Consider the following 26,072-nt stretch of genomic DNA (forward strand, 5'->3'; position numbering starts at 1 on the left):
CTACCACGTTATTTATCCACTCACTCTCTTGGTGAGAAGGCCATCTGGGTGCTTCCAAGTTGAGCTGTTATGAGTAAATCTGCTACAAATATCTGCACGCAAGTTTTTGCATAGACATAAGTTTCTGATTCTTTTGGATAAATACCAAGGGGCATGGCGGCTGTATCGTACGATAAGAATAGTTTAGAGTTGTTAGAAACCACCAGGCTGTCTTCCATGATGGATGTGCCATTTTGCACTCCCACCAGCAACGAGTGAATGAATGAGAAACCCTATTTCTTAATAATCTCAACAGCATCTGGGGCTGGAATATTATAGATTTTAGCCATGTTAATAGGTGTGCATTGGTTTCATATTTGATATTTCAGATTCGCATTTTCCTGTTCATATATGGATCAGCTATTTATATACACTTATTTGCCATCTGTATATATTTTTGGTGGTATGAGGTGTCAGTTAAGGCCTTTCACCCATTTTTAATTGAGTTGATTTCTTATTGATAAATTTTAAATTATTTGTCGATTTTGGATAGTAGACCTTTATTTGATTTTTCCTGCAAATATTTCCTCCCATTTTGTAGCATGCTTTCTCATTCTCTCAGTATTGGCTTCCACAGAGCAGAAGTTTTTGATTTTAGAGAAATCCAGCTTACCAATGACTTCTTTCCTAAGTATGTTTTTGACGTTGCACTTAAAAAGTACCACCATACCCGAAAATCTAGATTTTCAGCCACGTTATTTTGTAGAAGTTTTATAGCTGTACATTTCATATTTAGATTTGTGAGTCATTTGCAGCTAGCTGGGAATATGAAGTATAAAACATGTTAGATTTTTTGGGGTGAACATCAATTTGTTCCTGAACCTTTGCTCCTTTTTCAAAGATCAGTTGACTATATGTATGTAGGCCAGTTTCCGGACTCTCTATTTTATTCCACTGGCCTATCTGACTCTTCCTTCACCGATACCGCATTGTCATGATTACTGTGGGTCCATTGTAAGTCTTGAAGTTGGCTAGTATCAGTTCTCTGACTTTGTAGCTTTCCTTCAGTCCCACAGTGGCTGTCCAGGGTGTTTTGCCTCTCTGTTAAAAACTTTTAAGTCAGTTTATTAATGTCCACAGATAACTTACTGGGATTTTGACTGGGAATGTGTTCAATTGTAGATCAAGTTGAAAAGAACTGAGATCTTAACAATATGGAATCTTACTACCCTTGAGCATGAAATATTTTTCCATTCATGTAGTTCTTTGATTTTTTTTTTCCTTTGGTTTTCCTCATATATACCTTACACATATTTTGGTAGATTTTACCTAAATATTTAACTTTGAAGGTCACTCTGGGTTATTTTTTACTTAATTTTTCATCATAGTAAGTCATTTATTTCCTTTAGGCCTCCACAAACTCATCTGAAAAGCACTGCTCTATATATTGAATAGAGCTATTGCAAAGACCAAATAATAAATCAAATTTGAAAGCCCTTTGTAAAATGTAAAGCTCTGTGCATGCCCAAGATCATATTTATATTAAAGGTCCTGTCAATATATAAAATTCTATGACTCTTTGTAAGATGGTGACCCCTTGTCACCATCTTACTGTGTGGCATTTTTCACATATCTCCTGGGGGGCAAAATTTTTGGCACATTTAATGTTTGAAATGTGACCTCTGCCAAAGTAATCTTGGTCAAGTGCTGATCTATGGCATGAAGTTATAGTTTGTTATATGCTGAAGATGTGTTTATCCTTTCATCAGGACAAAACGAAAAAAATTACTCTGTGAAGATAGATGGGATCTACCAGGAAAAACAATACTGATTATTATAAGCTACCAGGCAAAACAATTTTCATTATTATAATAAGTACAAATGGATACTTATGGGAATAAAGAAAAGTGACTGGCTCAGTCCATGACTTCGGGTGTTACTTCAAGACAGATGCATGACTAATCCTTAATATAATAAGTCCAACAGGCTGGAAAGTCTACTATACTTACTAAGTCTGATCAGAGATGTCATGATCATAAAAATGGCATGGAGAGCTACAAAAATAATCAACATATTCTAACTAAATCTCATTTTTTGTACCTACAGAGTCTCCCTAGTAGCTGAAACATTTGGGAAATTTATTAAGAACAACACATACACAGACAGTTTGAGGATAGTTCTATCTACACTGGGGTTAAAATGGGGCTAGGAAATCTTTTGCATATAGCTGTAATTTAGAAATTAAAAATTATTGGCTATCTGGTAAACTGTACTGCTTTCAAAATGGTTGTGATTGAACTTAGTAACTTCATAATTATTGTTATTAATTTCAAGTAAACTTAGAAACTATATCAAGAAAATAATACATGCACAGTTTTTTCTTTTCTTTCATCTTAGTCACTTTCTGATCTCCAGTGACTGAATGTGGTTATAACTTCTGACGTTTGCTGGGTGCTCCCAAGGAACCATTGCATTTGGAGGCAGACAGGCAGGTCAGGGCCACAAGTTCAGCAGGAAGATTGATTTCATTTTCTAAGGCCTGAATTGTGGAGTCAGCTTCTGGAGAGTCTGCTAATTGTAGCACAGTGACACACTAGTCCTCTGCAGGGGGCTGGGGCCGATGTAGGGCACCAAGGCTGGGTACGGGGAGCCGGATGCTCCTACCTTCCACAGTAGCCACTCTCATCATGCTGGGTTATGTTGTTTTCCACTGTAGTAGTAGCTAGGACCAAAACCAGTCCTGAGATGGTCTCCTCTTGTCTGAAGGTGCTCATCTACCACTCAATCCACGTTTGCATCTCACCCATCATGTAAATGAAACGTGGAACAGCCAAGTTTCTTCAAGAGGCTATTAGCTCTTGACAGCAAGTTTTTCAAAATAGATTAGATTAGGAAGGTCTGCTTGGACCTTGATCCAAGTGCTGTTTGTGCAGCTTGAGAGCCAAACAAGGGGAGAAAGTGGCCCAGCAGGCGGGGGTGCAGGTGGGGCAGCAGGCAGCAGCCAACTGCTTGGCATAGTACACAGCAGGTCCTGAACAAAGACTACATTTAAAACAGCCCTCCATAGAGAGATAAAAGGGCATTTGGATACAGATTCGATAGATAGATATGACAGATTAGATGAGATAGACTGGTAAATAGAATTTCTCTCTATGTGTAACTTTATGTGCTTATTAATGTCTCTCTATATGAATGTATCTATACCATGTCATGTGTGCACACACATTTCCTATGTAATCCTAAATCTATATAGAATCAGATACATATATACACACATGTACATATAAACATTTGCTCATTTAATACTCAGAAAAACAAGCTTATGAGCTAAATATTTCCAAACACTTCTGTGTACACCATTACTGTTCCATTTTTCAGGCTTATGTTGAGGCTGATTAACTGACAGCAAGTCATAGCCGGAAGGAAGCGGAGCTAGGTTAGGGACCCAGGCTCAGTGACCCAGGTTTCCCTCTGTTGTCTCATGCCCGGCTACCTGAGAGTGCTGTGTGGCCTCCATAGCACCTCCATAGCATGGGAAGTGGTGGCTGTCCCTCTACAAGTACGTGTTAGTGAGGCCTGGGAATCTGGGTCCAGTGCATTTGGTTGTGTGCTCCCCCACCCCGCCATCTCTCACGGACAAAGCTCACATGAGGAGAACTTCTGACAGATTTGACGTTACCTCACACAGCTAACTGCCCCAAGAAATTTGGTTTTCTGGGTTAAGGGAGGGCAGGGGTAGGGGAAAACATGAGAACCAAGATCTGACATGTAAAGGTACAAGATCCCAAAGATGAATGTAACTGTACTGTATACTTAAAAAGTACCAATAAAATCAATAAAGAAAAAAAAGAAATTTTGTTTTTTAAAAAAGCTCAGACAGGTTTCCGCGTCTCTCCCTGAAAAGATAACTACCAATGTCAGACCAAGACATAGATGTTAGATGATGACAGACAGATAGATAGATAGATAGATAGATAGATAGATAATAGACAGAAAGATACATAGAGAGGATAGACAAATGCAAATATATAGATATAGATATAGATATCAGAAATATTGGCTTACAGTTTAGATGTTAAAAAGCATTTTTGGCTGGGCGTGGTGGCACAAGCCTGTGATCCCAGCACTTGGGAGGCTGAGACAGGAGGATCGCTATGAGTTCGAGACCAGCCTGGGCTACATAGTGAGTTCCAAGTCAGTCTCAACTACGTAGTGAGACCCTGTCTCAAAAAAACTAAATAAAGAAAAAAAAAGCATTTTTGTAGAGTATTTGTTCATCGGTCTCTTCCACCAAATTGCAGATTTTTAGAGTAGAGATAGTACTTTTACAGAAAGGGATAATAAAGGTTTGTTGGGTAACCAGAAAGGATTTCAAAAGTGAACCAACTAAGAGATGCTAAAAAAATGATTAAAGATTTTAAAGAACAAATGTCACCCGAATCACAGAAGGCCAGCCTAGGCAGGACCATGTGAGAAATTCAGATAACAGAAGATGTGGGGTGAGACACTACAGACAGGAAGTTGGGACCAAGGAATTCTGCTGAGAGGGCATATCTTTAATCTTCTGCATGTGATATATGACACTTACTTAACTACTACCACTGATTTGAAGTTTTGACCTTCCCTAATTTCTTAAGAAGTATTCTGCTTTATATGGTAAATGAAGAGGTGAGCAACTTTAACACAACACCATTATGATACCTAGCTTGAGCATGTTTTAGAGTCCCCTTCCATGGCTAGGATTATATGAAATATAAATCCAAAAGAAATCAGGTTTATTGTATGAGTGTTACATTGTATACACTTGGAAGCTGAATAACAATAGCTCAAATCATAGTCAACAATTTTCTTTATTCTGACAAAATGATTCACTTGGAGTTATGCTTATACTATAATTTCCCCATCTTCATCTTTCTTTAATAAAATTCAGAAATTACATGAATCAGCTGCAAAAATAAGTGTGTGGCCGGGCCTAATTTCACAAGAGTCTGAGGAAATTAGATGGGTCTTCTATTTATGATTTGGTTTCAGTAAGGCTGGGTGTCTGCTGGGAAATATCTCTTCCAAGATGCTGGGTGTGGATGTGAATCATCTTCACTGGCCTCACTCAAAGAACCTGGAAAGAAGGATGCACTCTAAGGGTACGAATTAATCAGAGTTGGAAGACAGGGTATACTGAGGTGATGTAGGCTATTTCCTGTTTCCAAATTCTCCTGCCTCCTCATCCTGCACTGTCATAGATCTGACTTGACAAGCTGTCAGTATTACCCCTGTCTGGTTACTCACTGTCAATACCTCAGTCAGTCTCTGTCCCAAATCTAAATCCTCATTCGGGAATTTGACTGGCTCAGCTCGTCTTCCCCAGCCAGTTTCACAAGTGTTCTTCCTGGACCTCAGACCCTGGGTCTGAAGCACCACAGGGAATGGGGAAGGAGACTTTGCAGGAACATCTGTAGTGGGTCCTGGTCTCCTGTGAGCCACTACAGCACGTGGTGAATTAAAGAAGAAATACAGAAAACTAGACTTAGAATGAAGCTGGATCTTGGGACTTAATCAGTGCTACTCTAGGCAGCAAAGACAAAGGCCCCCAAGCACAATATTTAATGAATACCACTGTGGGGAGGAACAGGGAGCCAGATATTCTTTGAAGGCATCTAGTAAAATACCACGGAATTACCTGACATGATGGCACTAGGCAGGACTGTTAGGGAGTAAGCGTTGCTTATCTTGCTTGGATAAAACAAACCAATACCAGGACTGGATGCAATTAGCAAGCAATTCATTGGGTCAGTGAGAAGCTATAATTCAGGGGAAAGGATTTTAATTGGGGTCACACTGACCTCAGCTGCATGTAAGTCAGCAGAGCGCTGCTACTTCACAGACCAGGGCCTAGGTTTCCATGGCAGTCATTAGGGGAAGGGCTATGCTCATAGTCACCCAGTTCTCCATCTGACATGCCCTTTTGTCAAGTAGAGCTTTGGTCTGACTCCTGATATAAAACAATACAGCTGATTATGGAAAGCAAGGAGCAGGTGCCACTCACAGGCCACTAGTACTGGGCAGGGATATCAGCTACAAAGCTCCCCCCTTTCAGGAATCTAAATTGAAGGAGTGAATGTGAGTGTATATGTGTGCATGTGTGTGTGTTCATGTTTTCTGTGTGCATGTATGTGTGTATCATGTATGGCATATATAGTATGTGTGCATGGCATATATTGTATCTGTGTAGTATAGGGACTGTGCCTGTGTGTGTACCTTTGTGCATATGCACATATTTCATCTGTGTGTATACATGTCTCTGTGCACAGGAGCATGTGTTTGGGGAAGTAACACGCATAGGCATGAGTAACATGTGGAAAGTGGGTAGAGAAGATAATCTGGAAGCTCAAATACCCATACTATCCTCAGAACCTCAGGAAAATAGCTCTTCTGCACAATGGTTCTCTTGCAAAGCTCAGCATGCACTCAGAGTTTGTGATGCTGCATTTGGAGTATTACAAAATACTACCACCAACTAAGTATCGATGTTGCCCTAAAAATAAGGCTCTCCATTTAGGTTCCAGAGCTGCTAATAGTCATGAAATATGACATAGTTATATTACATTTTCTTAATTTAAAAAATGTCACAAAATATACTCTGTGAAGAAAAATTTCGTAACCAAAGTGTTTTTAAAACTCTATATACAATGTTTCATAACCTGCTTTTCTTCCTCACTTAGTAGCCCTGGGATTTAGGCCCGATTCTCCCACATACTCTTTGCATCACTTTGGCAAATGGTAACCTCCCTAAACTTCATCTTTGTTCACATTTGACCAATTATTATTTCCCATCCTGTGGATTTTTGATATGGATTAAATATTTAGTCGTCTGGGGCTATCACAACAAGGAATTACAGACTGAGGAACTTAAACAGCAATGGTTTGTTTTCTTACAGTCCTGGAAGTCCAAGGTCAAGGTTTCAGTTTTCTGTGTGTATCTGTGTCAAAATTTCCTCTTCTTAAGAAGAGGGACATTTTCTTCTGGAGCAGAGCCTACCACAGTGACTTCATTTGACCTTGCTCATCTCTTTAAAGGCCCTATATCCAAATACAACCACATCCCTGGAGGTTAGAGTTTCAACATGTGTCTCTTGAGGGCAAAAAACTCAGCTACAGTGCACATTAGATGGCTCCTGACATACAATGTAAAAGGGAGTTACTACTAATGCTCATCCCACCTCGAGGATGCCAGCTGTTTGTCAGGACTGAGGAAGGGTGTGTTTGGCTCTGTTTACCTGTTTTTCTGCTGTACCATCCCCTGGCAGCACCTCACCAGCTGTAGCCACAAGTTCTCTAGAGCACCTGTACTATTCAAAGGCCAGGGCCTCTGTGAGGGCAGCTCTAGCGCAGGGCCAGAGATCCTTGATGTAGGGTAGAGTTGCCAAACAAAATAAAGGATACCTGGTTAGAATAAATAAGTGATAATTCATTTTTGTTAGCACCTTTACTCAATATATAGAATATACTTTATGAAAATGTGACCATTGGGTTTTTTTCTGAAATTCATTTTAGCTGGGTGTATTTTTATCACTATAATGAAATACTTAAGACTGGGTAAATTTTTAAAGCAAAGACATTTATTTTGGCCATTATTATAGGATCAAATCTGTTGTTGGCTGTCTTACTGGCAGAATGTTGAGTTAGTATAGGGCATCACATGTCAAGAGTCAAAGTGTGTGTGTGTTTTTGTGTGTGTGTGGTCTCCTATAAAGACATCTGTGGATTAGAGGACAACTTAGTTCATGATAATCTATTCCCAAATAAAGTCACCTTCACAGGTTCTAGGGGTTAGAATATGGGCATCTCTCCTAGGTGCTGCCATTTAATCAACTACTGTTCCATCCAGTTCTTTCTGGAGACCCTAAAGAAGGATTCCTCCTGCCTCTTTCAGCTTCTGGTAGCTCCAGGAATTCTTTGGGCCAGTGGTTACAGCACTCCCGTCTCTGCCTCCATCCTCATGTGGACTTCTTTTTTGTGTCTGCTCTCTCTCCCTGTTTTTACAAAGTCACCCGGATTCAACCATGAAGGCTCCACTTTGATGCCCTTACCTAATCCTCACCATTTCTCAAAGGTCCCACCACTGGAGACAGTAACTGGATGGCTTCACCCCCTTAATACCTCACAATTAGGATTACATTTCAATAGAGGAAGCATTGAGTAATGAGTAACCCACACTCAAGCCATAGCATACGTGCCCTTGAATTTTAATTTTTAAGTCTGGCAACTCCAAGTCTAAAGCATCCCTTTCTGCTAACTTACACTTATTTTAATTGCTGTTTTCTGGAGACATTTTATAAATTCCAGGATGGCGAATGGTCTGGGCTGGTGGAAGCAGACATCCCCACTCAGGCCTGCAGACCAGCAATGCAGTGAAGATCTTCAGTAAGCTGATGGAGGCAGAGCAACTCAGCAAGGTACACTGGCCCTGCTTCTGATATTAAAGCTGTTGTCCCTCTCTGAAAACCATGCCACAGGGCCTTCGTGTCTCTCTGGCTTCCCTCTGTCCTCCGTGTCCCACTGCTACTCTAATCCTACCCGTTACATGGCCCAAAGGCCAGCACACAGTTGAGAGGAGCCACAGAGATGCTTCCACAGGTAGGAGAGGACAGGGAAAGAGAGGGAGGGACAGACAGATCAGCATGGGCATCAAGCCCTAAGCAATAATCCCAGCATGTGTACTTATTTATATTGTGTGTGTGCAGACACGAAGCAGCAAAAGAGTATTTAGAAACAGGATATTTTATGGTTCTCTGCTCCAGCAGGTACTTACACTGAAACACTGCTTGCCAGTATGTTAGATTTTTCACCCTGTGTATTTCTCTGCTGTGAAATGCCTTGCTTTGGCATCTTTAAGACCCATTATTCTCCATGATTACCACCTGTGAGCTGGCAAGAACTTGTATGCTTTTCCCTCACAGAGAAATACCAGCAGTGAGAATACAGAATCGAACTACCACCTTTTTTAATGAGCTAAGCAGCCTGGCCATTAATTTATAGTAGCTTCTTAAGCAAGCAAGGGAATATATTAGTTTTAATTTTTTTAAGAAACAAAAACAGTAGAATTGCTCTGTTAATAAAACTCATCCACAAGCAAGCCACTCTGTGAGGTGTGAATTAATTAGCACTACTTATGATGGCTTTACTGTTATTGATTCATTCTGCTCTATCGATAATCTTAATTTACCCACAAAAAACAATCCAGTTTAATAACCTGTAAAAGGGAGTCAGGAAATCAAATTTCCTATTAAAATATTACTTCCAGGAGTTTTCTTGCTTGGGTTTAGTTTTTCTGTCTGTCAGCACAGTCCTGAAATGCTGACCCCTGGATCTCCTAGTTAGTATTTTGCGACGCCCTCAAAAATATCCATCAAATCTTGCCTTCCTCTGTCCTCTGCCTGCCTGGACCCTGGCTCTCTCATGTCAGGTATGGAAACAGCCTCCTAATATGGGCTAAACTGTGTGTCCTGAGATTCAACGTTGAAGCTCAACCCCCAGTCTCCTAGAATGTGACTGTTTGGAGATAGGGCCTATAGAGAGCCACTTGGGGTAAAACAAGGTCATAAGGGTAGAACCTAGTCTGGGATGACCGTTATCCTCATGAGAAGGGGGGAATTAGGACACAGACACAAACAGAAGAACTGAAGGAGCAAGCCAAGGTGAGAAGCCTTAGGAAGAATCAGGTTGTTAACATCCTGATTTTTAACCTGCAGCCTCCAGAACTGCATGATGATAGATTTCTGCTAAGTGTCCTGGTCTGTGGTGTTGGTTGCTTGTCCAAACTCTCCAATTTATTCTCTTGCCTCCCCTGTCTTGCCACTATGTCTTTTCTTTCCTGAGACCCTATGTTGCACAGCATCACTTCCCACTGCAGAGCACAAGGATTCTCAATCTGGGATTAAAAGGCTTTTAGGAGCCCCGTGCCTCATTATCTGCTCAAGCCTTTCCCTCCTGTTTCGTCAGAATCCTCTCCTGCTCAGCCCGTTCAGGCCGCTGTTTTCACTTCTCAGGCCTGCTTCTTTCCTCAGGTCTCTGGCTCTGCACAGTCCTGGGCCTCGGGCCGCCAATAGAAGGCTCCCCTGAGAGGCAGGGAAGATGACTCTTCTACCCTCAGTGCCACAGCCTTGGAGCTGGATTGGAGCCCAGGGTTTTGCCAGTCTGGGAAAGCTTGTGAATGTCTCCCAAGGTTTCCCAGTGAAAGTTCGTGTAGACCACAGAACATGATCAATGGGAATCTGACTGCTCCGAGTGGAGGTGGGGCAGGGCCTTGACCCCACCTTCCCAGACTTCTTACCCTTCCCTTTTTCTCCTTCCTGAAGGGCCAGACCTGGAAATTTTCCTTCTCCTCAACCTCTGTATGCACACCAAGACCCAGCTTACGTGTTGCTCCCAAATCCTTAAGTCATACTCTCTCTCTCTCTCTTTCTCTCTCTCTCTCTCATCTTATAGTCAGTATGACATGGTTCAACATCTTGTTTTATAAAGTACTTTTGTGTGTCTTAAGTCTTACATAGATAAATACAGCCTCCCTGGCCAGAAAGCTCTGATACTTCTCCAGGGCAGAAATTGAGTCTTTCACTTCTCATCCTGTCTGAAGAGGCTGTCACCCAAGCCAACAACCTAGATCATTGTCTCTCCTAGTGAATGCAACTCTATTTCCCCTTCTTTGCTTGGTTACCAAAACACAGTCCAGGGGGCTGCTAAAATGTTCTAGGGGATTCACTTCTCTTAAAACTCAAGGCAGCTCAATCACACCATTTGGAAGCCAGAAAATAGTTGTGGTTATAATTCTTTATGCACATATCTTATTTCTTTTCAAAAGCTCTTTAAAATAAAAGCCATTTTGATCCTCTAAAAATGTCATCAACACTTGAGAGGTATTATTATCACTATTTGAAAGTAAGTAGAAAAGAACTCAACGGGCTAAGCAACTTAGCTTGCTACACTGAGAATTCTCATTCAAGTGTCTCGGTCTCTGGTCCAGCAGACCTTTCCCTGCATGTTGCTGTCTGAAGAAGCCAGCTTACTCAATGACTCCAGGGCATCAGGAAGGCCAGCATGGGTCCTGGAAGGTCCCAATCCAGACTCAAACACAGACTCCACTGAGCTGGGGTCAGCATCAAGCTGGGCTGGGCAGCCAGGGTCAGAGCTGCCAGCTCAGCAGAGGTCAGCTGGTCCAGGATCATCTTTAACAGTAGCTCCTAGTATGTTCTTCTCTGCACCTCCAGGTGAATGGCTGAGCTGTTTTACTCCCATGTGTTTGGAAGGTGGTCTGGGGGCAGGAAGAGAGGGAGTGAAAATCTGCTATCTTTTTATGTAAACACAAGACAGAACCAGCTGCCTTGCTGTTCCATGGGCTGATCTGATGACTTTACTGGAAAGCATACACTAAGGAGCTTCACACACGCTCAAGAGCTGGGAAGGAGATGAGCGAAATCTCCACAGCAAGCTCATGAAATGATCTGTTTTTCTGAAGGAGCAATTATGGTGTCCTTTAATAGGACATCAGAGGTTTGGGGGCCACAGCTAGTCACCCCAAAAAATGTGGTCTTGTGTCCCAGGTGATAACAAGAACAGAGCAGGAGATCAACAAGAGAGTGTGATACCAACACATCTGACCTCTGACCCCTGACCTGGAAGCTTTTCAGGAAATGCTGGTATCGTACTACCCACAATCCCCCACTCACTTCCAGTAGAAAAACATTTGAATCTCAGTGGTAGTTTTTTTCCTTTATTGGCTAAGTTTATGAAGAAAAAGTATCAGAGAACTCAAACAGGGCTGAAATAAATTATAATACTAGCAGCAAGCACTATGTAAATATTTTCATGAAACTGTAAACAAAACCTGTCATACAAGCTTTTTTTGAAAAAAGTAAAAATACTTCAAAAGTTACACCTCTAGAGGTGTAGGAATTTATTTCAGTAATGGCTCATTATACCCTCAGTACTAATCTCCCCCAGTGCCTAAGCAAAAGTACACAGTCAAGATCCCTTGAGGGTAAGACCTCAGGGCATGTTTTCTCTTTGAAATGTACCTTAATTTGGGGCTCATTTAAAATTATTCTTAGAAACTCAGATTCTTTCACATTATATTTGTTTATTGGAAAAAATAATTAATTGAAAAATAGTTAATTTAATTCTATTAAGTTAAAAAAAAATCCCTGTAGATGGTTTCTTCTGAGGCAAATTCCCAACCCAAAAGTAAGAACTGTTTGTTCTTAGTTTATGAGTTCAGAAGCATCTTGACATTATTGTTTCCTCTAGATAATCAAAGCAGCATCACTGTTTTCCACTTTTGTTTGGTTAATGTCCTCGGAGTGACATTTCCAGAAGAGGACCCCAATGTTACAGAGAGGTTTCAGGGGAAGTTGTAATCTCTGTGTGCTCCGCCGTCCAACTCAACACCCCATCTGTAGTCACATGTCCACATGGCCCATTCTCTAGTCTAGATTTTTACCTCCTTACTCCTACGTGGGAGAGGGTTTCAGCTTGGCCTTCATCTTGTCAGAATTCCCCATCTTTTCAAGATCTCCCATCTTTCTTGTGGCCATTCTCTTCTGGCAGACCTACTGATGAGCTACTGGTAGCAAGAACTGAGGTTGTGTTCCAGCATTATCCAGGGCAAAAGTCTGTGCCTCCACAGAAGTTTTCACAAAGAAATAAGCTAATCCTAAAGTTGAGGCACATAAGAGACCCACAATTAGGAAGGGGGCTGCTCCAAACCTGTGTCTGTCCCACTCCAACTACGCACCTACTATGCTCTGTTGATGGTTTGGATGTTAAAAAACTTGAAGATGAGTAGTAGGTTGTGTTCATCAAGCCCAACCACTAATGGCCCAAGGGAAATACAGTAAAGACAGCTAAGCAAACAAATGTTTTAACACATTTTTTTCTAAACTTAGTCTCTAAATCCCCACCAAAAATTCTAAAATTAGGGTGCACTCAACTTCACAAACTTTCATTAAAAAAAAATCACAAATGTATATGTTATATCAAATGGTCTAAATTATACTAGTTTATGGCCACTGTAAGATACTTTTATCCATACAGGAGACTAGAAATCTTGTTCTTGTTCCTTAAATTTGATGTATGTTGTTTTCATGCACAGAAAAGATTGTTTGTTTCTAAATGCAGTTCTCAGTGGTGATTTAGTAATTTATTCCAGAAAGAAAAACAATGATGAATGATTTAAATTATTTTTAGTTTCCTTTTTGATTTAAATAATAATTGCCAATAGCTCCCGGCAATGTGGAAATATAAGAATAGAAAACAAGAAGCCTCAAATTCTGTCATTCTTTCCAAGTATCATCCACAAGAGACTCTTCTGTATACTATCATTTAATATTCTGAGCAATAAAAAGCACACGGTAAGAAAAAGATGATGTTTTAGAAAATGATTTCTGTGGATCTAGAGTACCAAGGTAGAAGATGATCAGACTTCTATGCAATTAAACCCTTAGCTGATTTGAAGATACGGCAAGTGGACCCATGGAATTTCTGCAAACGAGACAGGTGCTAAGGTAAAAATACTTATTTCCTAAGGCTTCTTCCTCTGCAGCTCATCAGAATGGAATTTAAGAGTAAAATTAGAGACTGAAAAATAGACTTCGTAAGCACGCAGAGGCACCTTTGTTGACCTCATTACGTGTTACAGATGCTGGTCTGGCAGCAGCGCTCCTCTCCAGGGAATGGAGCTCCCGTGCACACCCATCCTCCCCGGGGCGGGAAAAGGGGCCCGCGGTGCCTGTGGTGCCTGCAACAGGCCAGGGTGGGCAGCCATCCCTACACGCAGACCAGCCGTGAAGCTCCATCTTTCTCTCTTTGAAACTCTGTCCGTCAGTCTCTTGCTGTCTCTCTGTCCCTCCATTTGTCTGTGTCAGTTTCTGTCTTTGAGTCTCTCAGTATCAGTTTTTGTTTTTCTCTTTCTCCCCCTGCTTCTCACACCTTCTTCTTTTCCCTTTCCCCCGACAGCTCTCCTGTTTCTGTCTGAGGCCTTTCCAGGTCACCATATAAACTGTGACTCATTTATTTGGAAAAGCTTAAAGAGACAGCGTTCAAGCAAGTAGGGATCCTATTATGTGTGTTTTGTCTGTCTTGTTCATCAGTATTTTTTATGGCCGCTTTAGATTCAAAAGTCAGCATTTCCGGAGGCAGGGCCAGGAGCCATTAATCTAAATCACTTCCTTTTTACTGAGCAGTGCTTCCAAACACATCAAAAAGGAACAATACTATCTGCAGTCCCCTTGTTTTCCTCCTCCCCTTCCTCCCCTTTCTTCCTTCCCACTTTTCTTTTTTCCACTCTTTTTCTTCCTTTCTCTTGCTTTCTTCCTTTTTTCCATTCTTTCTTTCTTTCTTCTAGTTTATAAACCAGTACATTAGTGAATGGCCTTTTGCGTCATCATTTGGATTAAACACATGGGTTAAACTTCACAGTGATTTGTAAATCAGTTTATAAACTGCTTTGTGTGAAATTCCATTTGTGTTCACGGGGGCTAGCTGGGGATCACTCCAGATTGATCAGAGGTGATCAGTTAGGACAGTTTTCCTGTGTTGCTGGTGCAGGAGCCGCCTCTCTCCTCTGCTGGATGCTTTCTGGTCCTGAGGTTCAGTAGGTCACGGTCAAAGGGTTTGTGGAGGCCACGCTCAGCATCCCCATGATCGTCCTTGTGCCATGGACGCTGCTCCTGGGTCCTGAGGGCTCCTGCTTGGTGTCACTATCACCCAGACCGCTGGTGCAGCATTTGTCTTTTCTTTGTTCCCTGAGGTAATGATCAGCCAATCTTCTGCTTATATTTCTTGGTAACTTTCTAAGCTCCCCGTGAATGGAGAGTGAAAGTCACTATCGCTGGCTTAGGACAGGGGTCGCCAGAATGGATGCGGCTCTAGACGAGATGAAGCTCTGTTCCCAGTAGTATTTTTGAGCTGCTTCTGGGAATACTGGGCACAGACTGCTCCTTGGGGAGTGAGGGACACAAGCCACCAACCTGTCCTGCGGCCAGACAGCATGGAACTTGGCCTTTCTGGGATTCAACTTCTGCATCTAAAAATGCTCCGACGCATGTTTTATGAGGCCCCACTATGTGTATGACAATCTGCTAGCCCTTGTGAGAAATACAGTCTGGAAGACACAAGTATAAAACTCCCTGTCCCCAGGTGCTGTGCATTCAGAAATGTCGCAGACAGAAGTCACATTACTAAAATTTGAATGCAAAGAGCATTTCTGGAAGTGCCTTTCACATGCTCAAGCAAAGGGCTGAAACACCACATGTGGCCTATCTGTGGGGTGGGAGGAGATTGCCCCTTTTCCTTCCTCTTCAGAGCAGGGGTAGGTGTTAAGAGACACAGTTTGGAGGAAGGTTGAGTTGCGTCTTAAAGGAGTGAATGCTACCCTGGATGATGTCTGCCAGTGTAGACTCCATGGCAGAGACAGGACATGCTACAGCTGAGCAGTGCACCGAGAGTGCGTGCCAAAAAGTAGAAAATACCACCTCCATGTCTGTATATTGAATATATGATGATCTGATAAAATTTTGGATATACTGTACTGGGTGGACAAAAAGCATTATTAAGATTATTATTAAAATAAGTTTTGCTTGTTTCTTTTTACATTTTTTTCTGCAGTTACCAGAGAATTTAAAATTACACATGTAGCTTGCATCGTAGTCCAATATACAGTGCAAATTTGAAACTATAGGCCATGCCTTTGGCAATGCAGATCTGTAATAAACAGCGAGGCCCCCTACTAGAGAGAGACAGGTGAGATTCATCAGCATGTTGACAAGTGATACTTAAAAGAGAGAAGTGCCTCGCGGTGCTCCTTTCAGAGCCAAGACCTTTGCCAGGTCTTCCAACTTCCCTGGCATGAGCCTCTTTTGTAGGTAGATAGATGATCACCCCCAGTCCCTGGGTGGACTTTTTGATCGGCCAACCCACTTCCCTGAAACTGGTTTTATGGTTGCCTAGACTTTGGGGGCTACTACATTCTGGCTTTGCAGCTTCTGCCACACGAGCCCTTCCCATGGAACCTGACCTACACATGCTCATATGTACATGATGATCACCAAACACCTCCTTCTCAATCAGTTTTTGTCTCATATTGTGGGTGGGTTAAGTTATGAAACTCTTGCTGCTTTACCAAGGGTGTTGTGCTTTGGGTCAAGTAATGTTTTTAATTAGTCATTTCTGAACTTTTGAAAGGAACAAAACAGAGATAAAGTTAATGTTTTGTTTTTCTCAGGGATGGCCTTTCAAAATATGGGTCAGTTTTGGAGCCCATGGGGGGAAACAAAACAGAAATTTGCCTTTTAAAGAAGAATTTTTATAGAAATTCATTAGGGAACAGATTAGTCTGAAAATCTTATGATTTGTTAGATAAGTAATCAATTTAGCCTTGGAGGAGAAGACCTTCTATCTTTACCATTGTCCTAGATATCAAGATGACCTGTTTAAACTTGTTTTTTACTCTGTTCACACAATAGGGTGCCTTTTCAAAACAGATTCTGACATGGAACCTCAGTAGTTCTAAAAAGGGTAGACAGCCCAGCTGCCCCCATAAGAAGATGGAGGGAGCCCCTCCAAGAAGCCTTTCATCTCTAGCAAAGAAAACAGAACTGCAGCTTGTTTTACTTTTTATTTCTTTCCTAATTTCTTCCTATCATTATTTCCTGCTTCAAGATGAAAAGACTTGTCAATTCTATAGAGAATGCTGAGATTCCTTAAAGTTTCTCAATTCATTTGGAGTCCACCCAATGGAACACTGCAAAGGAGCCGCGTGTGCTTTCATCCCCCTGGTGTGATTCCTGTCTCTTCCCTCCATCATTAACTTTGCCCTACCTTCTAGACTCTTCATACCCTTTTTTCTGTCAAAACTCAGACTAGAATCTAGCCTACCAGCATTTATATTCCCAGTTACAGTCAGTTTGACCAAGATCACTTTCCATATCCCCAAAGGTAATGTGTGCTTTAAGACAGTCCAGTGCTAAAGGAAAGCCTTCTGGTTTCTGGGGGCAAGGTCTCCCCACTCAGTGTACTTGGCCTCCACGGGACCCTCACAGGTCACTTGCTGAATCTTGGAAAGCATTTTGACCTCGTGATGCATATTAGCATTTTGGGAGCACTGATACATTATCAGTAACAGCTCTAAGAACAAAATGTAGCAGCCAAAACCTATATCCACATTGCTACATTATTTATTCTGCTACCACCCACATCAGTGTGCACTTCTATAAGGCGCAAAGGAGTCCTTGATGGGACAAAGTAAATATTTGATATTTGTCTTCAGGGTACTCATCTTTCTCTTCTGAAATTTGGTGTGTCTGCACATACAGTTTAAGTGCATCTGTGTTTTAAAGCCTCCCGTGCATGTAGGTATTCAAAAAGTTCAACCCCTGGGATTGCGGTCAAATATTTGCCTGACATCATCCAACCCTTTAAAACAATGTCATACATCAAATACCAGATACACACGTGCCAGGCATAGAGTTAAGCACAAACTAAACCGAAAAGTGTTAGCCTTCATCAAGGACAAATTTTAGAGGGACAAGACAGGCAACAAATGTATATTATGTTAGGAGTTCATAAGGGCTTTGAAATAAAATAAGGTAACATAAAGGATGTAACAGACTGGGCAAAGTTTGTTTATGAATTTAGATAGGGCACGTGAAGACCTCTCTGAGGAGATGATGCTTGATCACAACCCGAATGGTGGGAAGAATGAAGCCACGGGGCTCCCGAAACTGAGAGAAGCATATGTTTCAGGAAGAGAATGCCAAACACTGCTAAATTTCCAGAAAGAAGAGATCTCTGGTAGGGTGAGGTCAATGGGGAGTTTGAGATCATAACCTGCTCCGGGTGAAATATGGGGACAATTCTCATCAGAATTGATTCAGTGGTGACTAGGAAAGGAATTCTTTAGGCTTTTTGCAGTAAATGCTGTAGCAAGAGAAGCTTGTAGGATAAAGGGAGCCATTTGTGAATTTTGGATGGAAAATTTATGTGAGTGGAAGTTTCTAGTAAAAAGTAAAAGCAGGTGATGCAAGAGCAAGAAGGTGAAAAGGAAGAGAGAAACTTGAGATGATGAGAGAGGGAAAGGCAGCATCTGCCATGCACAGGAAGTGGTCTTGGGCCCAGTTCAGCCTGGATGGCTTAGGAGGGGTCTCAGAAAGGACAGCGAGGATGGGGTACAAGTGGGTGGAGGATGTGCCATTTCTGGGATAATACATGAAAACAGGCACAAATGACAGAGAATGAGGTAGAGAAGGACCACTGGAAGCTTGAACAGAGAGAGTAGAAACTGTGAAATAGTCACTCCGGAAAATGGGATTCTAAATTAACTAGGAAATAAGGGTGGTTTGGTGGAAAGTATAAGAAATGATTTGAAACTCCTGTGGGTGACATCCGTTGGCAGGGTTTGCTGTTTGTCTCCAGCCACATTCCAAATGCTCAGGTGCAGGCCTGAAACAAGCTGTGAGTTAGGACCAGACAGAGTTGGGGTCACTCCAAGGTCGGGGTTGTGCCACTTGGTCATGAGGGAAGAACAGAGCAGCAAGGGAGGAAAGATTCCAGCGTGGATTCTGGAACTTTTGAGGTGAAGTGGGGGCAGAGTAAGGACATGGACACAGCAGGGAGGAAATATGGAGCCCATTGCATGGAAAAATGGAAACCAAGAGGGCAAAAAAGAAAAGAGGTGGTATTGAAGAGAGGAATGCCTAAAATTGAGGTTTCGGGAAAGGTGCATGGTTGGGATGATCATGGGAACAGATTTAAAAGTAAGAAGAAGGAAAATATTTCTAGACATAAAAGTTTTTGATTAAAAACAAATTATTATATTTGTGAATATTGAGGTCTCCTAAAATAATTAAAGGAATAGAGGTAAAAGTTGGCAGTGTTCTAGATGTCAAAATCTTCCATCAAGAAGGAAACTGTGCAGAAACTCTTTGGCTGCTTCCAAGGCTGTGGTTACAGAATGGGAAGGCTTAGGGGCTTAAGGTGTAGGCATTAGCATTTTCTAACACAGCTGTAGGAGTACAAGTCCTTGAATCTTGGCTCATTGACTGCTGGCTGCACCACTGTAGACTATTAGTAGGTAGCATCACAGGATCATCATTACCTGGGGACTTGATAGAAACACCAATTCCCCCGGCATACCCCAGACCTACTCAATCAAAACTCTCATTTGATGAGTTCTTAGGTGATTTGAATTCTCACCAAAATTTGAGAAGCACCAGTGGAGAATGAAGATAGAGGAAATAGAAAAGAAATGTTAAGGATGTAGAGTGTTTTGCTGACCAAACTTTGAAAGCAGGCTGGAGAAAGGATTGAGAATTTCTTCAAAAATATAAGATTTCATAAGCAATGCACTGCACACTGCCCTTCTCCTTTTATTAAATTTTCTCAAGAGAAAGGATGTGTTCCCTATAAAAGAAAGTGTATTTAAAATACGGTAGAGAGGAAGACTTTATAGAAGCTTTGGTAAAGAGGAGTGACAGACAATCCTGCGACCCTGAAGCTTACTCGCTTTCCTAGACTAATGTTGAACCACAAGATCATTCCATCTCTTTTCCTGTGAATTTTGCCCCTTGGCATTCTATTAAATCCTGTGCAGACAATTGAAGTATTCTTGTCCCTATCTTTTGAGAGTTGATAATTTAGAATGTATGAAATTCAGACAAGGAAAAGCGTCGACCTATTTTAAAAATATTTTTGCATTCTTTCATTAGGAACACAACATACATGTTTTTATAAAACCATACATAAAGTCACTCAGCCTTCAAATCCAAACATATCTGAAATGGGGATACAGTTTCTCAATAGGGTCTGTTTTCCATCTTGTGCTTTTGACAAGAGCATACTTATAGTCTCACATGACAAACATTCGTTTCAAAAAATCACGGATGACAGTTTCTTTACAATGTTATTAGCCTTCACTGTTCTTAAGAGGGATGGGTGAGCCATAAATTGAATTTAAGATAACAATCTTCTTGGTACTATAATCTACAAGTTATTGTAGAAATAAGGGTTATGGAATACATATTGCTTCGAGTTTGAAAAGACTTATTATGGAATGCTCAAAATGAGTTAAGTACTTTTTTTGTGTTGCAGAGAGCACAAAAGAATAGTAATAGAAGAGAAGCAATTCAACCAATGCTCTGAAATTGCTTTCTGCATTGGTGGAAAAGTGACATCTGCCACAGCATGTCATAGCAGGGAGTCAGAGGGCGGCAGTCAGTAGAGGGACAGGGAAGGGGGAAGGGTACATTTTTACAATGAAATGTTAGTGTCTCATGTATACTGTGGAAAAGAAAGTGTTAGTGGCTCTGTCAGGGCCTTTCTTAATCACCTCCTACACCGCTGAGACATAATATCTGACACCAGCAAATTAAGGGAAGAGGAGTTTATTTTGAGAGGTTTCAGTCTGTGTTCTAATGGCTCCAAGACAGGACAGCATTGCAGAGGCACATGGCAGAGAAGAGCTGCTCAGAGCTGCTCAGAGAATGGGCAGGGAAGCAGAGAGGAGTCGAAGGAGAGATGGCAAGGGAGATCAAACCCTTCTGGGCCACGCCCCCAGTGACCCGCCTCTTCTGACCAGACCCTACCTCCTAACAGCAAGGCAGCTATAGGTTCCCATACTCCAGTCACCTTCCAAAAGCCCACCATGAGCACATGAGGCTTGGGGGTGAGGGTGTCACAACAGGATTCAACTAAGAGAAAAAAGTCATTTTGAGTGTTTCCACCAGGGGGAATTTAATGTGAGGTGCTAATTCCACCAGCAAGAAGAGTTCTAGAAACCCCAAAGGAATGGTAATAAAAAGCCTGAAGCCACTGCAGTCCTATGTCAAAGCGATGGAGGAAGGATAGGGTGGGGATCCAGAGCCCCAGAACACTAGGACAGAGAGAACTAGGACACCATCCTATAAGACCAGAGAGAGAATGAGATGTAGGGACCCCTGAGACCAGCCTGAGGCATCTGGTAAGGACCGGACTCTGACTTCTTTCTCTTTCCCAAGTCCATGGGACTCAAGCCCCTGAAACAGCAGAGCAGAGCAGGGCACAGGGAGAGTAGGAGCAGTGGGTTCAGAGACCCAGCAAGCACAGGCTTGCACTGATATCTTGGGCCAATCCTCCTTTACCTGTGGTTTATGTAGTTTTCAAAATTCTACTAATTTCAAGTGAAGATGGATGTCATTTACAGATGAGATGTCTGGGGGTTGTGTTTGGGGCAGTAGAAAAAGGAAGGTTCCCCCGGTTCACTCATGTTCAGACTCTGTAGCTCGTTATCCTCACTATCATGCCATGCTCAGAAGAAGAAAAGTGCAGGTCTTTTCTCCCTGCGCTCCAAATACCTTTTATGTTCTTAACCTACTATGGCACTACTCTCAAAAGCATGTATTTTTAGGCCTCTAGGTAGAAAGGACTGTGGGTTCCTCTATGAATAACTTGTTTCGAATCAAACAGAGAAGAAACCAGGATGTTTCTGAACAATGCGAAGACAGAGCCTGCGTCCTCGAGTCTATCAGAGCATCATTTCCCTTTGATTTCTGTTTCTACTGTGTGACCCGCATGCTTTCTGTGAGACCCTCCGGAATCTCCTGTCTGATTAAAGAGTCTTCCTGTGCTCTCTCATGATTAGGCCAAACATTTTTGTGAGGAATCTAGTGACTCTTGCTCGGTTGAAACCATTAGAATTCAATGTTTTTGCTTCCGATTGCCAGTTCTCAGAAGGCACCCGTGTGCCAGAAAAGTTTGAACTGGATCCAAAATGTGTGCGCCATGTAGCTTGGGAAATTTTAGCAATTAAAAGCAGCTAAAACTAAGCAATTTATGACTTACAGATGTCAATTTATGACAGAAATCACTGCGTATATTGTACCAGCAAAGTGACATTTATTTGGTAATTAATGATTAAAACAGCAATTTCCCAATGTTATTGGCCACCTGGTGTCTGGTGGCGTTCAGAGAACACTCGCTTGTGTGATTTCTCGACAGGCTGAGAGGACAGAATCTTCCCTGTCAATGGAGCAGTGTCTCCAACAGGGAACTCTGTGCTCTGTTCCCCCTCTTTCTTCTCCGTCCCACAGTGCTCTTGCAGCAAACTGGCACAGACGCTACAGTTCATGTGCAGTGTCTGCCTCAAAAATCCTTACAAACATTTGCTGCATGAATGACCACAAAATGGACTAGTTAATGCTTCAGATTCCTGAGATGCCAAAACCAAAACAAATACAGAAAGTTCAGGTTAGTCAAAGTATCTTCGAGGATCACATGAGTTTTCCCAGGAGACAAATGCCCAGCTGAACCAGGCACAGTGGTTCTGAAAGCCTCTCTGCTCCACCTCCTTACTCTTCCTCTTCTCAGTAAGCCTATTGGTTGAAAAAAAGATGTCCCTGACACTTTACAGACCCTAACAGAGCACCAGGCAGGACAACAGCCCTTGCTCTGTGCCCTAAGCCTGAGTGTGCCATTCTGTTCCCCGCTGGAGCAGACAGGAGTGCACGCTGCCTCTGGCCTGAGCCTTCCGCCTCCCATCACTCGCTCTCAAGGGATGTCAGCAGTAGACCTGCTGCTCACATCTCTACGGTGACCCCAGCAAATGTGACAGAGGACCCGGGACTGTGTGCCTGACCTTGGAAGTGACACAGCACAACCCGAGAGTTCCAACAGGAAGGCGCCTTACTCATAGATGAGCTCTGAAGTTAAGAATTCCTTCTAGCCGTTGTATGCAAACCTACTCTGAGGGAACCATGCTTAGGAACAATCATCCAGGCCTTCTTTGGTTGAAGGATTTTGTAACCTGTTATGAGGGAGGAGGATGCCCTGGGTCCCACGTGTCCCCAAGGCTTCTCCAGAGTCCTGCCTTGTTAGAGAACACGCCATGCTCAGAGAAGGAAGCTGCAAACTCCTTTCTCTTTTAAAATACACAGGAATGGAATTTGTTCATTTATGCTTTCACTTTACTGGCTCCACAGTAGTTTCAAACTCTAGGCAGTTTGCTTCCTGCAACTGCCAGTTTGCCAGGCTGGTACTCTATGAAGCTGAGGGTGGTCCTGGACGCTTCTCACTTGGCATGCAGAATGTTCTCAGCATCCTTAGAACTTGCAAATCAGTTGCACCAAGCAATAGAACCAGCATTCCTTTAAGAGGTGGAGTCTGAAGGATCCAGTTTAATACGGTGTAAACCAGGTGGGTGAGATTTGGCCACCTTTAAGATTCCTTCTAGCTCTAAATGTGGAAGAGAGACCCATTACTTAATATATTTAATGTGTAATTTGCCCTAATATCGTTTGATACAAAGGCAGCAACATCCACACCAATTTTATTAACATATCCTGAAATGAACAGTTCCTTTTGAAGCAGAAGAAACATCCATTCTGGTGCTTAATCAATACAAGGAAGACATACAATCTAGGCACCTAACTAGTTCCTTCCTGCTTCTTCAGAAATCAGCAAGTGTAAGAAAGTTAATTAGTTTGGACAAAAAAAAAAAAGCCATCCAGAAAGGAAGGTATGAAGCCTCCTAACTAAGGCACGTGCAAGCTTGGACCTAGGCCTGCTGCTTCTGCACCGATGGATCAGGGAGAAGCAGAGTCTGGTTGAGAGGTGCAGTGCCCTTCTCTTCGACTTGACTTGAAGGGCATAATCTCCTTTCTCAAAGCAAGTGGAGAATATTTTTGGTATTCCTTGGGTTAGTTTCCTAGAAATGTCCTAACAAAAGTGGCCCAGGCTGATGGGTTGCAACACAGAAACTTATTTCTCAAAGTTCTGGAGGTCATAAGTCCAACACCAAGGTGTCATCATGGCTGACTTCTCCATCCTCTTTCCTTGGCTTGTAGATAGCCATCATGGTCTCCCTCTGTGTCTGTCAGTGTCCTAACTGCCGCTCTTCATAAGAACACCAGTCTTATCGGATTAGAGCTCATGTAAATGACTTCATGTTAACTTGATCACTTTTGTAGACACCATGTCTCCAAATACAGTCACATTCTAAGGTCTTGGAGACCAGGACTTCAACAAACAAATTTAGATGGGGGAACATAGCTTAGAGTATTAGCTATGCTACTGCTGCTGCTCTTTGTGCTTTAAAAATGCAGTATAATTTAAGTTTATGAATCTTGTCTTCCAAATTCTGTGCAGACATCCAGATGGAACCACATCAGCTCTCCCTGACTGATTTGGGAGAATGAATATTTTTCATTTAGAGGACTATCGTCGGCATGCCAGATCCATATCCATTATCTTTTATTCTTGCCCAGTGATTAACCTCTTGGAGTCCCAGGTTTCTCATCTATAAAATCAGTGTGTCTACTACATATATTGTCTTAATTACTTTTCTTGTTGTTGAAACAAAATATCCAATGCCCCAAGTTAAAGGAGAAAAGGCTTATTGGTTAATAGTTTGTAGAGGTTTCAGTCCATAATAGGCTGGCTCCAAGGCAGGGTGGCATGGCAGAAGCATCACAGAAGAGAAATAGTCCATGGCAAAGCAGGACAGACAGAAAGCATCCAGGAGCAGATCAGCAAGCAGCAAGTGATAAGCAGCAAGCAGAAACACTCTTTTTGTTTCTTATACCTTATCTAGGCTACCCACCCTTAGGGATAGCCTTAATCCTAGCATCTCACCAGGAATCAAACCCAGAATCATGTCCTTGATCATATTCTAGATTCAGCCACCTCCGAAAAACCCCACCTGTTGACCGATGAGGCTTTAGAGGACGTCTGGACAAGCCGTAACATGTATTCTTCAGTCTAAGAACTCTGTAACCAGGATCCACCATCACATCATGTAACTCCAAATCCACACGGTTGATTTAATGTGTTTTAGATCTTAGACAAATCATGGAAGCAATATTGGCTCATGGCATATTGTGAGCCATTGGACTTTAATCAACTAGAGAGTGTAGATGTCTTTCATAAAGTCATCAACTGAAAAATGTTTTACATGTTGTTTTTGGTTTTCAGTGACCTACAGTGCCTCAGAGTTTGCTGGGGCCAGCAAAATCCCTACAATTGCATTGAAACTCTCAAAGAATGAGCTTCGGTAGAAATAGCCACTATTCACCATTGTTAGGCCAAGCATGCAGTAGAGAAGGCATTTTCTATGGCACTTTGAGGTTAGCACTTCCGGGAAATTCAGTGAGAACAAAGCAACAAAGAGGTACTTGAAAATTTGGTCAGAGGTGTAAAAAGGAAAACAAATCAAATACAGTTGCATGTTTGCTGAATACAGAGAGAGTGGGCTCCCTGGTTAGGAGAGCCTGCTGTAAGGAGAATGCTTAGCAAAGGCTGCAAGGTGGAGAGAAAGGATCCCATTACTCAGCTACTTGGAGGGAGAGAGAAAATTCTCTTTACTGGGGTGTGGGGTTTTGTTGTTTATGTGTGGATCTTTACCCTTAAATACTTTCTCATAAAAAGTACGGGCATTTTTTCTCAGGGGATTCCCTCTATTGCAATCTCATACTATGAGGCTCAAGATTCAGTGGGTGCTTGATAAGAGCAAAAAGCAAAGTCACACCTGCCACAGTGTGAACACACACTAGAGACAGCCCCTGACTACCAACACTCCCACCATCATCGGTGCAGTCCCGCAGCGGAGCACCTCTCCATCTGCCCTCCAGCAGCCCGAGGAAGCAGCACCAGACTGCACGCTCCAGCCTATTCCCCACTGAGGCTTTTGTGTGTTTTAACCGAGTACAAACAGATGCAAGGATAAAGAAGCACTGATTATTTTATGCCTTTCTAACATCAGTCGTCAACCCAACTAGGACACTTGCTCACCTTTATAATAGTAAAGTATTAGAATACTTTTAAAAGACTACAGAAGGGTTGAAGAGTAAAGTCATCTTTTTCATTTGAAACACATAGGAAAGGTGAAAAATGTAAATACAAAGCCTATTTTGACTTCTAAGTAGTTTTTCTGTTCTAAATCTAATGATGTCGTATAAACTCTCCACTTACCCATTATTCTCTAGGATCACAGAAATGAAGTTTGAGATTCTTTCTGATTAAACGGGTGCAGGACCCCTGATGTTCTCAGTTCTTCCCGGATGCCATTTACATCATTA

Source organism: Fukomys damarensis, unplaced genomic scaffold (genome assembly GCF_012274545.1).
Source record: "Fukomys damarensis isolate Sample0158 unplaced genomic scaffold, DMR_v1.0_HiC HiC_scaffold_10, whole genome shotgun sequence".
In the NCBI taxonomy this organism is placed as follows: domain Eukaryota; kingdom Metazoa; phylum Chordata; class Mammalia; order Rodentia; family Bathyergidae; genus Fukomys; species Fukomys damarensis.